Here is a 15,476-nt window from a genome sequence, read left to right on the forward strand (position 1 = left end):
CCTGACCCCTCCGGTCTCAGCCTCCAGTATTTATGCTGCAGTAGTTTATGTGTCGGGGGTCTGTTATATCTGGATTATTTCTCCTGTCCTATCCGGTGTGAATTTAAGTATTGTAACGCACTGGGCGTAGTGGGTGCGGAGTCAGGTGCAGGACGCAGGAGGTACAGGAGGTACAGAAACAGCGCTTTATTACGCACAGGGAAAAATAGTACTCGCCAAGATACTGGGCGCACATACACAAATGCCCAAAACCAGGACCTAACCAGTCCGGAGGGAAAACCCAAAAACAACACGCACTACCACACAATAAAATCAATAAGCCCGCACAAAGAGCAGACGGACCTACCGGCTTAATAAATAGCCCAACTAAAACCCAAACAAGAAACAGGTGTTACTAATCAGACAAAACCAACAGAAAGGGGAAAAGGGATCGGTGGCAGCTAGTAGACCGGTGACGACGACCGCCGAGCGCCACCCGAACAGGAAGGGGAGCCACCTTCGGTAGGAGTCGTGACAAGTATGCTCTCTCTAATTCTTTCTTTCTTTCTTTCTTTCTTTCTTTCTTTCTTTCTTTCTTTCTTTCTTTCTTTCTTTCTTTCTTTCTTTGTTTCTTTCTCTCTTTCTCTCTTTAATTCTGTCTCTCTTTCTCTCTCTCTCTCTGAGGACCTGAGCCCTAGGACCATGCCTCAGGACTACCTGGCATGATGACTCCTTGATGTCCCCAGTCCACCTGGCCGTGCTGCTGTTCCAGTTTAAACTGTTCTGCCTCCGGCTGTGGAACCTTGACCTGTTCACCGGACGTGCTACCTGTCCCAGACCTGCTGTTTTCAACTCTCTAGAGACTGCAGGAGCGGTAGAGATACTCTTAATGATCGGCTATGAAAAGCCAACTGACATTTATTCCTGAGATGCTGACTTGCTGCACCCACGACAACTACTGTGATTATTATTATTTGACCCTGCTGGTCATTTATGAACATTTGAACATCTTGGCCATGTTCTGTTATAATCTCCACACGGCACAGCCAGAAGAGGACTGGCCACCCCTCATAGCCTGGTTCCTCTCTAGGTTTCTTCCTAGGTTTTGGTCTTTCTAGGGAGTTTTTCCTAGCCACCGTGCTTCTACACCTGCATTGCTTGCAGGAGAGAGGAGGGGAGTAGAGGAGAGAGGAAGGGAATAGGGGAGAGGAGGAGATTAGAGGAGGGGAGTAGAGGGGGAGAGTAGAGAGAGGAGTGTAGAGGAGAGAGGGGGAGAGTAGAGGGGGAGAGGGGGAGAGTAGAAGAGAGTAGAGAGGGAGAGTAGAAGAGAGTAGAGGGGGAGAGTAGAGTAGAGGAGAGTAGAGGACAGAGGAGGAGTGTAGAGGAGAGAGGGTGGGGAGAGTAGAGGAGAGAGGGGGAGAGTAGAGTAGAGGAGAGAGGAGGAGTGTAGAGGAGAGAGGATGGGGAGAGTAGAGGAGAGAGGGGGAGAGAAGAGGAGAGTAGAGGAAAGAGGAGGAGATCAGAGGAGAGTAGAGGAGAGTAAAGGGGCAGAGTAGAGGAGAGAGGAGGAGAGTAGAGGGGGAGAGTAGAGGAGAGAGGGGGAGAGTAGAGGGGGAGAGTAGAGGAGAGAGGAGAGTTTGTGCACGGGGCATTGCCTTGCTGAAACAGGAAAGGGCCTTCCCCAAATTGTTGCCACAAAGAAGCACAGAATTGTATGCTGTAACGTTAAGATTTTCCTTCACTGGAACTAAGGAGCCCAAACAATGAAAAACATCCCCGGGCCATTATTCCTCCTCCACCAAACTTTACAGTTGGCACTATGCATTGAGTCAAGTAGCGTTCTCCTGGCATCCGCCAAACCCAGATTTGTCTGTAGGACTGCCAGGTGGTGAAGTGTGATTCATCACTCCTGAGAACACGTTTCCACTGCTCCAGAGTCCAATGGCAGCGAGCTTTACACCACTCCAGCCCGACGCTTGGCATTGCGCATGGTGATCTTAGCTTTGTGTGCTGCTGCTCGGCCACGGAAACCCATTTCACGAAGCTCCCGAAAACAGTTCTTGTGCTGAAGTGGTTTCCAGAGGCAGTTTGGAACTGGGTAGGGAGAGTTGCAACTGAGGACAGACCATTGTTACTTATTACACGCTTCAGCACTCGGTGGTCCCGTTCTGTGAGCTTGTGTGGCCTACCACTTCGGGGCCGAGCCGTTGTTGCTCCTAGACGTTTCCGCTTCACAATAACAGCTCTAGCAGGTCAGAAATTGACAAATTGACTTGTTGGAAAGGTGAAATCCTATGACGGTGCCACGTTGAAAGTCACTGAGCTCTCCACGAAGGCCATTCTACTGCCGTTGTTTGTCTTTGGAGATTGCATGGCTGTGTGCTCGACTTTATGTCGGCAACGGGTGTGGCTGAAAGAGTACACTGGTGATTAAATACTTATAGAATGGTAGTACACTGGTGATGAAATACTTATAGAACGGTAGTACACTGGTGATGAAATACTTATAGAACGGTAGTACACTGGTGATTAAATACTTATAGAACGGTAGTACACTGGTGATGAAATACTTATAGAAAGGTAGTACACTGGTGATTAAATACTTATAGAAAGGTAGTACACTGGTGATTAAATACTTAAATGTCAGGGTTGTGTGCGGAGAATATTCGGAGTCAAACGCAGGACACAGGTGTTGAGCGAAACCACAGAGTTTAACTCAAAATAAAGGCACAATTCCACAAATGGAAAATAAACAGATACATACACGTATCAACTACAACACCTAACGCACAAACAATCACGGACAAAACAGAAATGAAAGCCAGAGGGTTAAATAGGGAACATGATGGGGGTATTGAAACCAGGTGTGTATAATACAGACAAAACAAAACGAAACTGAAAAATGGATCGGTGGTGACTAGAAAGCCGGTGACGTCGACCGCCGGACACCACCCGAACAAGGAGAAGGGCCGACTTCGGCGGAAGTCGTGACATTATAGATAGGTAGTACACTGGTGATGAAATACTTATAGAACGGTAGTACACTGGTGATTAAATACTTATAGAACGGTAGTACACTGGTGATTAAATACTTATAGAATGGTAGTACACTGGTGATGAAATACTTATAGAACGGTAGTACACTGGTGATGAAATACTTATAGAACGGTAGTACACTGGTGATTAAATACTTATAGAACGGTAGTACACTGGTGATTAAATACTTATAGAACGGTAGTACACTGGTGATGAAATACTTAAAGAACGGTAGTACACTGGTGATTAAATACTTATAGAACGGTAGTACACTGGTGATTAAATACTTATAGAAAGGTAGTACACTGGTGATTAAATACTTATAGAAAGGTAGTACACTGGTGATTAAATACTTATAGAAAGGTAGTACACTGGTGATTAAATACTTATAGAACGGTAGTACACTGGTGATTAAATACTTATAGAACGGTAGTACACTGGTGATTAAATACTTATAGAACGGTAGTACACTGGTGATTAAATACTTATAGAATGGTAGTACACTGGTGATGAAATACTTATAGAACGGTAGTACACTGGTGATTAAATACTTATAGAACGGTAGTACACTGGTGATTAAATACTTATAGAAAGGTAGTACACTGGTGATGAAATACTTATAGAACGGTAGTACACTGGTGATTAAATACTTATAGAAAGGTAGTACACTGGTGATTAAATACTTATAGAACGGTAGTACACTGGTGATTGAATACTTATAGAACGGTAGTACACTGGTGATGAAATACTTATGGAAAGGTAGCACACTGGTGATGAAATACTTATAGAACGGTAGTACACTGGTGATGAAATACTTATGGAAAGGTAGTACATTCTAGCTGGAAGTCTGAAATATGACAATACACTTGCGCTAGTACAAAAGTACACAGGTGAAGCCTTGCCTCTCGTACCAAAATAGCACCTCCGAAAGACAGCCTTGGATGTCTCTGGGGAGGTGGTGACTCATTAGCTCGGCGCTGACTTGACAGAAACCGAAAACCTTCCTTTCGTAAGAGACACAAACTAACTCAACGGTAAGAGCAGCGACAGCTCCACACCTCTCTTTATTAACGTCGATAAGCCCTTTCCCAGCATGCACAACCATCGATACGGCATTAATGCAGAGTCAAACGCTTTTCTTAAACTGCATCGAACACATCACCAAAAGGTGTACGGAGTTTCACACAGACACGGCCAATGGGTTTAAAACAGGGATGTGCACTGTTCCCTGTCGTCCGGGTCAGAACCAAAGCTGTGCACTGTTCCTTGTCCTCTGGGTCAGAACCAAAGCTGTGCACTGTTCCTTGTCCCCTGGGTCAGAACAAAAGCTGTGCACTGTTCCCTGTCGTCCGGGACAGAACCAAAGCTGTGCACTGTTCCTTGTCCTCTGGGTCAGAACCAAAGCTGTGCACTCTTCCTTGCCCTCTGGGTCAGGACCAAAGCTGTGCACTGTTCCTTGCCCTCTGGGTCAGGACCAAAGCTGTGCACTGTTCCTTGCCCTCTGGGTCAGGACCAAAGCTGTGCACTGTTCCTTGCTCTCTGGGTCAGAACAAAAGCTGTGCACTGTTCCTTGCCCTCTGGGTCAGGACCAAAGCTGTGCACTGTTCCTTGCCCTCCGGTTCAGAACCAAAGCTGTGCACTGTTCCCTGCCCTCTGGGTCAGAACCAAAGCTGTGCACTGTTCCTTGTCCTCCGTGTTCAGAACCAAAGCTGTGCACTGTTCCTTGTCCTCCGGGTTCAGAACCAAAGCTCACACCTGAACGTTCTGTCAGATGTAATATTTAATACCTCATATTATAGTGGCCACTAGGTGTCACCGGCAAGAGGATCTGTCGGCGTAACACCTACAGTACCAGTCAAAAGTATTGGACACACCTACTCATTCCAGGGTTTTAATTTTTTTTACTATTTTCTACATTGTAGAATAATAGTGAATACATCAAAACAATGAAATAACACATATGGAAGCATGTAGTAACCAAAAAAGTGTTAAACAAATATAAATATATTTTATATTTGAGATTCTTCAAAATAGCTGTCAGGTATGCGTAAATGGCTGTAAGACAGTCAGGTGCAGGAGAGCAGATATTGGGTAACCAACGGAGATTTGATTTAGGCGAACCAAAAGCACAATAAACACGAAATAACAATTTGTTTACATAAACCAGCGCATAACATAAAGCAGAATAAACAATACCACACAAAGACATGGGGGAACAGAGGGTTAAATACACAACACATAATGAGGGAAAAGAGAACCAGGTGTGTGGGAAAACGAGACAAAACAAATGGAAAAAGAAAAATGGATCGGCGATGGCTAGAAGACCGGCGACGTCGACCGCCGAGCACCGCCCGAACAAGGAGAGGCATCGACTTCGGCAGAAGTCGTGACAGTAGCCACCCTTTGCCTTGATGACAGCTTTGCACACACTTGGCATTCTCTCAACCAGCTTCATGAGGTAGTCACCTGGAATACATTTGAATTTACAGGTGTGCCTTGTTAAACGTTAATTTGTGGAATTTCTTTCCTTCTACCTCATGGCTTGGTTTTTGCTCTGACATGCACTGTCAACTGTTGGACCTTATATAGCCAGGTGTGTGCCTTTCCAAATCATGTCATTTCAATTGAATTTACCACAGGTGGACTCCAATCAAGTTGTAGAAACATCTCAAGGATGATCAATGGAAACAGGATGTACCTTAACTCAACTTTGAGTCTCATAGCAACGGATCTGAAAACTTACGGTATTTCTGTTTATTGTTTTTATTGAATACATTTGCTAACATTTATGAAAACTTGTTTTTGCTTTGTCATTATGGGGTATTGTCTATAGATTGATGATAATTATAATAAAAAAAAAAACTATTATAGAATAAGACTGTAACGTAACAAGATGGGAATAAGGTCAAGGGGTCTGAATACATTCCGAATGCACTCTCCCCCTCTATCTCTCTCTCTCTCTATATATATATATATATATATTTATTTATGCTCCGGACTGACATTGTTCGTCCTAATATTTATATATTTCTTAATTGTATTCTTTTACTTTTAGATGTGTGTGTATTGTTGTGAATTGTTGATATTACTGCACTGTTGGAGCTAGGAACACAAGCATTTAGTTAGATGTTACTGTACTGTTGGAGCTAGGAACACAAGCATTTAGCTAGATATTACTGCACTGTTGGAACTAGGAACACAAGCATTTAGTTAGATATTACTGCACTGTTGGAGCTAGAAACACAAGCATTTAGTTAGATATTACTGCACTGTTGGAGCTAGGAACACAATCATTTAGTTAGATATTACTGCACTGTTGGAGCTAGTAACACAAGCATTTAGTTAGATATTACTGCACTGTTGGAGCTAGGAACACAAACATTTAGTTAGATACTACTGCACTGTTGGAGCTAGAAACACAAGCATTTAGTTAGATATTACTGCACTGTTGGAGCTAGGAGCACAAGCATTTAGTTAGATATTACTGTACTGTTGGAGCTAGAAACACAAGCATTTAGTTAGATACTACTGCACTGTTGGAGCTAGAAACACAAGCATTTAGTTAGATATTACTGCACTGTTGGAGCTAGGAACACAAGCATTTAGTTAGATACTACTGCACTGTTGGAGCTAGGAACACAAGCATTTAGTTAGATATTACTGTACTGTTGGAGCTAGAAACACAAGCATTTAGTTAGATATTACTGCACTGTTGGAGCTAGGAACACAATCATTTAGTTAGATATTACTGCACTGTTGGAGCTAGGAACACAAGCATTTAGTTAGATACTACTACACTGTTGGAGCTAGGAACACAAGCATTTAGTTAGATACTACTGCACTGTTGGAGCTAGGAACACAAGCATTTAGTTAGATACTACTGCACTGTTGGAGCTAGAAACACAAGCATTTAGTTAGATACTACTGCACTGTTGGAGCTGGGAACACAAGCATTTAGTTAGATACTACTGCACTGTTGGAGCTAGGAGCACAAGCATTTAGTTAGATACTACTGCACTGTTGGAGCTAGGAGCACAAGCATTTAGTTAGATATTACTGTACTGTTGGAGCTAGGAACACAAGCATTTAGTTAGATACTACTGCACTGTTGGAGCTAGAAACACAAGCATTTAGTTAGATACTACTGCACTGTTGGAGCTAGAAACACAAGCATTTAGTTAGATACTACTGCACTGTTGGAGCTAGAAACACAAGCATTTAGTTAGATATTACTGCACTGTTGGAGCTAGAAACACAAGCATTTAGTTAGATATTACTGCACTGTTGGAGCTAGGAACACAAGCATTTAGTTAGATACTACTGCACTGTTGGAGCTAGGAACACAAGCATTTAGTTAGATATTACTGCACTGTTGAGGCAGGATGTATATCCACTCAGTATAATACTGCTGAGGCAGGATCTATATCCACTCAGTATAATACTGCTGAGGCAGGATCTATATCCACTCTGTATAATACTGCTGAGGCAGGATCTATATCCACTCAGTATCATACTGCTGAGGCAGGATGTATATCCACTCAGTATAATACTGCTGAGGCAGGATCTATATCTAGTCAGTATAATACTGCTGAGGCAGGATCTATATCCACTCAGTATCATACTGCTGAGGCAGGATCTATATCCACTCATTATAATACTGCTGAGGCAGGATCTATATCCACTCAGTATCATACTGCTGAGGCAGGATCTATATCCACTCAGTATAATACTGCTGAGGCAGGATCTATATCCACTCAGTATCATACTGCTGAGGCAGGATCTATATCCACTCAGTATAATACTGCTGAGGCAGGATCTATATCCACTCAGTATCATACTGCTGAGGCAGGATCTATATCCACTCAGTATCATACTGCTGAGGCAGGATCTATATCCACTCAGTATAATACTGCTGAGGCAGGATCTATATCCACTCAGTATAATACTGCTGAGGCAGGATCTATATCCACTCAGTATCATACTGCTGAGGCAGGATCTATATCCACTCAGTATCATACTGCTGAGGCAGGATCTATATCCACTCAGTATAATACTGCTGAGGCAGGACCTTTATCCACTCAGTATAATACTGCTGAGGCAGGACCTTTATCCACTCAGTATAATACTGCTGAGGCAGGACCTATATCCACTCAGTACAATCCTGTTGCTGTGGAAGCTCTTTCCGTCTACTGACCTTGTTGAATGTGATAAACAAGATGTGTTGCTTTTGCTATGGCAGTGTAATCAGGCAAATACTATGATTTTCCAATTTCAAACGTATTACCAATCGGTGTATATTGGTTCATAGTAACCGGTGTTTTTTCACCTTTATTTAACCAGGTAGGCAAATTGAGAACACGTTCTCATTTACAATTGCGACCTGGCCAAGATAAAGCAAAGCAGTTCGACACATACAACAACACAGAGTTACACATGGAGTAAAACAAACATACAGTCAATAATACAGTAGAAAAATAAGTCTATATACAATATGAGCAAGTGAGGTGAGATAAGGGAGGTGAAGGCAAACAAAATATATATATAAATAAATAAAAATATAAAAAGACCATGGTGGCGAAGTAAATACAATATAGCAAGTAAAAAATAACACTGGAATGGTTGGTTTGCAGTGGAAGAAGGTGCAAAGTAGAGATAGAAATAACGGGGTGCAAAGGAGCAAAATAAATAAATACAGTAGGTAAAGAGGTAGTTGTTTGGGCTAAATTGTAGATGGGTTATGTACAGGTGCAGTAATCTATGAGCTGCTCTGACAGCTGGTGCTTAAAGCTAGTGAGGGAGATAAGTGTTTCCAGTTTCAGAGATTTTTGTAGTTCGTTCCAGTCATTGGCAGCAGAGAACTGGAAGGAGCGGTGTGCGGCCAAAGGAAGAATTGGTTTTGGGGGTGACTAGAGAGATATACCTGCTGGAGGGCGTGCTACGGGTGGGCGTTGCTATGGTGACCAGCGAGCTGAGATAAGGGGGGACTTTACCTAGCAGGGTCTTGTAGATGACCTGGAGCCAGTGGGTTTGGCGACGAGTGTGAAGCGAGGGCTAGCCAACGAGAGCGTACAGGTCGCAGTGGTGGGTAGTATATGGGGCTTTGGTGACAAAACGGATGGCACTGTGATAGACTGCATCCAATTTATTGAGTAGGGTTTTGGAGGCTATTTTGTAAATGACATCACCGAAGTCGACGATTGGTAGGATGGTCAGTTTTACAAGGGTATGTTTGGCAGCATGAGTGAAGGATGCTTTGATGCGAAATAGGAAGCCAATTCTAGATTTAACTTTGGATTGGAGATGTTTGATGTGAGTCTGGAAGGAGAGTTTACAGTCTAACCAGACACCTAGGTATTTGTAGTTGTCCACATATTCTAAGTCAGAGCCGTCCAGAGTAGTGATGCTGGACAGGCGGGCAGGTGCAGGCAGCGATCGGTTGAAGAGCAGTTTAATAAGTATTCTTCACAGTGGTTGATAGTAAATCTACCATTTTTATTGAACATCTCCCGAGCCTACCGATGGGCTTCTCTGCCACCGTTCGAACAATCAATTCAGGTATTATTGAGCCCTAATCAGGAGGAACTACTTCCTTCTGTTTCCTGTCTCAGCTTGTCTCCAGACGTCACAGTCAAAGAACCGTTCTAAAAACATCAATTAGATGGTAACGTCCCAAACGGCAGCCTTTTCCCTACGGGCTTATAGTAGTGCACTATATAGGGAATAGGGTTCCATAGGGCTCTGGTCTAAAGTAGTGCACTATGTAGGGAATATGAAATAGGGTTCCATTTGGGAGAAGCCCTAAAGCTCATATTTGTGTCTGTCTCTCTATCCTTTCCACCAATCTCTGAGAAGGATTTTGGTGGTCAAATTTACTATAACTCCCAAATCACATTTTTCTCAGTGACTTTCCTCAGATTCCAGTACAACCCAACCATATTGCTGCCTCCTCTGCACTCCAGTGTGTGTGTGCGTGAGTGTGTGTGTGTGTGTTAGGGAAAGATATCCTGTCTTTAGAGGAAGAGCAGGTTTAATAATGTCACCTTTCAGTTGATGTTGAGTCATATCATCCTGTTATTACTGGTCTAATGGAGGAACACACTATCATCCTGTTATTACTGGTCTAATGGAGGAACACACTATCATCCTGTTATTACTGGTCTAATGGAGGAACACACTATCATCCTGTTATTACTGGTCTAATGGAGGAACACACTATCATCCTGTTATTACTGGTCTAATGGAACACACTATCATCCTGTTATTACTGGTCTAATGGAGGAACACACTATCATCCTGTTATTACTGGTCTAATGGAGGAACACACTATCATCCTGTTATTACTGGTCTAATGGAGGAACACACTATCATCCTGTTATTACTGGTCTAATGGAGGAACACACTATCATCCTGTTATTACTGGTCTAATGGAGGAACACACTATCATCCTGTTATTACTGGTCTAATGGAACACACTATCATCCTGTTATTACTGGTCTAATGGAGGAACACACTATCATCCTGTTATTACTGGTCTAATGGAGGAACACACTATCATCCTGTTATTACTGGTCTAATGGAACACACTATCATCCTGTTATTACTGGTCTAATAGAGGAACACACTATCATCCTGTTATTACTGGTCTAATGGAGGAACACACTATCATCCTGTTATTACTGGTCTAATGGAGGAACACACTATCATCCTGTTATTACTGGTCTAATGGAGGAACACACTATCATCCTGTTATTACTGGTCTAATAGAGGAACACACTATCATCCTGTTATTACTGGTCTAATGGAGGAACACACTATCATCCTGTTATTACTGGTCTAATGGAGGAACACACTATCATCCTGTTATTACTGGTCTAATGGAGGAACACACTATCATCCTGTTATTACTGGTCTAATGGAGGAACACACTATCATCCTGTTATTACTGGTCTAATGGAGGAACACACTATCATCCTGTTATTACTGGTCTAATGGAACACACTATCATCCTGTTATTACTGGTCTAATGGAGGAACACACTATCATCCTGTTATTACTGGTCTAATGGAGGAACACACTATCATCCTGTTATTACTGGTCTAATGGAACACACTATCATCCTGTTATTACTGGTCTAATGGAGGAACACACTATCATCCTGTTATTACTGGTCTAATGGAGGAACACACTATCATCCTGTTATTACTGGTCTAATGGAACACACTATCATCCTGTTATTACTGGTCTAATGGAGGAACACACTATCATCCTGTTATTACTGGTCTAATGGAGGAACACACTATCATCCTGTTATTACTGGTCTAATGGAGGAACACACTATCATCCTGTTATTACTGGTCTAATAGAGGAACACACTATCATCCTGTTATTACTGGTCTAATGGAACACACTATCATCCTGTTATTACTGGTCTAATGGAGGAACACACTATCATCCTGTTATTACTGGTCTAATGGAGGAACACACTATCATCCTGTTATTACTGGTCTAATGGGACACACTATCATCCTGTTATTACTGGTCTAATGGAGGAACACACTATCATCCTGTTATTACTGGTCTAATGGAGGAACACACTATCATCCTGTTATTACTGGTCTAATAGAGGAACACACTATCATCCTGTTATTACTGGTCTAATGGAGGAACACACTATCATCCTGTTATTACTGGTCTAATGGAGGAACACACTATCATCCTGTTATTACTGGTCTAATGGAGGAACACACTATCATCCTGTTATTACTGGTCTAATGGAACACACTATCATCCTGTTATTACTGGTCTAATGGAGGAACACACTATCATCCTGTTATTACTGGTCTAATGGAGGAACACACTATCATCCTGTTATTACTGGTCTAATGGAACACACTATCATCCTGTTATTACTGGTCTAATGGAGGAACACACTATCATCCTGTTATTACTGGTCTAATGGAACACACTATCATCCTGTTATTACTGGTCTAATGGAGGAACACACTATCATCCTGTTATTACTGGTCTAATGGAGGAACACACTATCATCCTGTTATTACTGGTCTAATGGAGGAACACACTATCATCCTGTTATTACTGGTCTAATGGAGGAACACACTATCATCCTGTTATTACTGGTCTAATGGAACACACTATCATCCTGTTATTACTGGTCTAATGGAGGAACACACTATCATCCTGTTATTACTGGTCTAATGGAACACACTATCATCCTGTTATTACTGGTCTAATGGAGGAACACACTATCATCCTGTTATTACTGGTCTAATGGAGGAACACACTATCATCCTGTTATTACTGGTCTAATGGAGGAACACACTATCATCCTGTTATTACTGGTCTAATGGAGGAACACACTATCATCCTGTTATTACTGGTCTAATGGAGGAACACACTATCATCCTGTTATTACTGGTCTAATGGAGGAACACACTATCATCCTGTTATTACTGGTCTAATGGAGGAACACACTATCATCCTGTTATTACTGGTCTAATGGAGGAACACACTATCATCCTGTTATTACTGGTCTAATGGAGGAACACACTATCATCCTGTTATTACTGGTCTAATGGAACACACTATCATCCTGTTATTACTGGTCTAATGGAACACACTATCATCCTGTTATTACTGGTCTAATGGGACACACTATCATCCTGTTATTACTGGTCTAATGGAGGAACACACTATCATCCTGTTATTACTGGTCTAATGGAACACACTATCATCCTGTTATTACTGGTCTAATGGAGGAACACACTATCATCCTGTTATTACTGGTCTAATGGAACACACTATCATCCTGTTATTACTGGTCTAATGGAGGAACACACTATCATCCTGTTATTACTGGTCTAATGGAGGAACACACTATCATCCTGTTATTACTGGTCTAATGGAGGAACACACTATCATCCTGTTATTACTGGTCTAATGGAGGAACACACTATCATCCTGTTATTACTGGTCTAATGGAGGAACACACTATCATCCTGTTATTACTGGTCTAATGGAGGAACACACTATCATCCTGTTATTACTGGTCTAATGGAGGAACACACTATCATCCTGTTATTACTGGTCTAATGGAACACACTATCATCCTGTTATTACTGGTCTAATGGAGGAACACACTATCATCCTGTTATTACTGGTCTAATGGAGGAACACACTATCATCCTGTTATTACTGGTCTAATGGAACACACTATCATCCTGTTATTACTGGTCTAATGGGACACACTATCATCCTGTTATTACTGGTCTAATGGAGGAACACACTATCATCCTGTTATTACTGGTCTAATGGAACACACTATCATCCTGTTATTACTGGTCTAATGGAACACACTATCATCCTGTTATTACTGGTCTAATGGAGGAACACACTATCATCCTGTTATTACTGGTCTAATGGAGGAACACACTATCATCCTGTTATTACTGGTCTAATGGAGGAACACACTATCATCCTGTTATTACTGGTCTAATGGAGGAACACACTATCATCCTGTTATTACTGGTCTAATGGAGGAACACACTATCATCCTGTTATTACTGGTCTAATGGAGGAACACACTATCATCCTGTTATTACTGGTCTAATGGAACACACTATCATCCTGTTATTACTGGTCTAATGGAGGAACACACTATCATCCTGTTATTACTGGTCTAATGGAGGAACACACTATCATCCTGTTATTACTGGTCTAATGGAACACACTATCATCCTGTTATTACTGGTCTAATGGAGGAACACACTATCATCCTGTTATTACTGGTCTAATGGAACACACTATCATCCTGTTATTACTGGTCTAATGGAGGAACACACTATCATCCTGTTATTACTGGTCTAATGGAGGAACACACTATCATCCTGTTATTACTGGTCTAATGGAACACACTATCATCCTGTTATTACTGGTCTAATGGGAACACACTATCATCCTGTTATTACTGGTCTAATGGAGGAACACACTATCATCCTGTTATTACTGGTCTAATGGAACACACTATCATCCTGTTATTACTGGTCTAATGGAGGAACACACTATCATCCTGTTATTACTGGTCTAATACAACACACTATCATCCTGTTATTACTGGTCTAATGGAGGAACACACTATCATCCTGTTATTACTGGTCTAATGGAGGAACACACTATCATCCTGTTATTACTGGTCTAATGGAGGAACACACTATCATCCTGTTATTACTGGTCTAATGGAGGAACACACTATCATCCTGTTATTACTGGTCTAATGGAACACACTATCATCCTGTTATTACTGGTCTAATGGAGGAACACACTATCATCCTGTTATTACTGGTCTAATGGAACACACTATCATCCTGTTATTACTGGTCTAATGGAACACACTATCATCCTGTTATTACTGGTCTAATGGAGGAACACACTATCATCCTGTTATTACTGGTCTAATGGAGGAACACACTATCATCCTGTTATTACTGGTCTAATGGAACACACTATCATCCTGTTATTACTGGTCTAATGGAGGAACACACTATCATCCTGTTATTACTGGTCTAATGGAGGAACACACTATCATCCTGTTATTACTGGTCTAATGGGACACACTATCATCCTGTTATTACTGGTCTAATAGAGGAACACACTATCATCCTGTTATTACTGGTCTAATGGAACACACTATCATCCTGTTATTACTGGTCTAATGGAGGAACACACTATCATCCTGTTATTACTGGTCTAATGGAGGAACACACTATCATCCTGTTATTACTGGTCTAATGGAGGAACACACTATCATCCTGTTATTACTGGTCTAATGGAGGAACACACTATCATCCTGTTATTACTGGTCTAATAGAGGAACACACTATCATCCTGTTATTACTGGTCTAATGGAACACACTATCATCCTGTTATTACTGGTCTAATGGAGGAACACACTATCATCCTGTTATTACTGGTCTAATGGAGGAACACACTATCATCCTGTTATTACTGGTCTAATGGAACACACTATCATCCTGTTATTACTGGTCTAATGGAGGAACACACTATCATCCTGTTATTACTGGTCTAATGGAGGAACACACTATCATCCTGTTATTACTGGTCTAATGGAACACACTATCATCCTGTTATTACTGGTCTAATGGAACACACTATCATCCTGTTATTACTGGTCTAATGGAGGAACACACTATCATCCTGTTATTACTGGTCTAATGGAGGAACACACTATCATCCTGTTATTACTGGTCTAATGGAACACACTATCATCCTGTTATTACTGGTCTAATGGAACACACTATCATCCTGTTATTACTGGTCTAATGGAGGAACACACTATCATCCTGTTATTACTGGTCTAATGGAGGAACACACTATCATCCTGTTATTACTGGTCTAATGGAGGAACACACTATCATCCTGTTATT

Source organism: Salvelinus fontinalis, chromosome 32 (assembly GCF_029448725.1).
Source record: "Salvelinus fontinalis isolate EN_2023a chromosome 32, ASM2944872v1, whole genome shotgun sequence".
Classification (NCBI taxonomy): Eukaryota; Metazoa; Chordata; class Actinopteri; order Salmoniformes; family Salmonidae; genus Salvelinus; species Salvelinus fontinalis.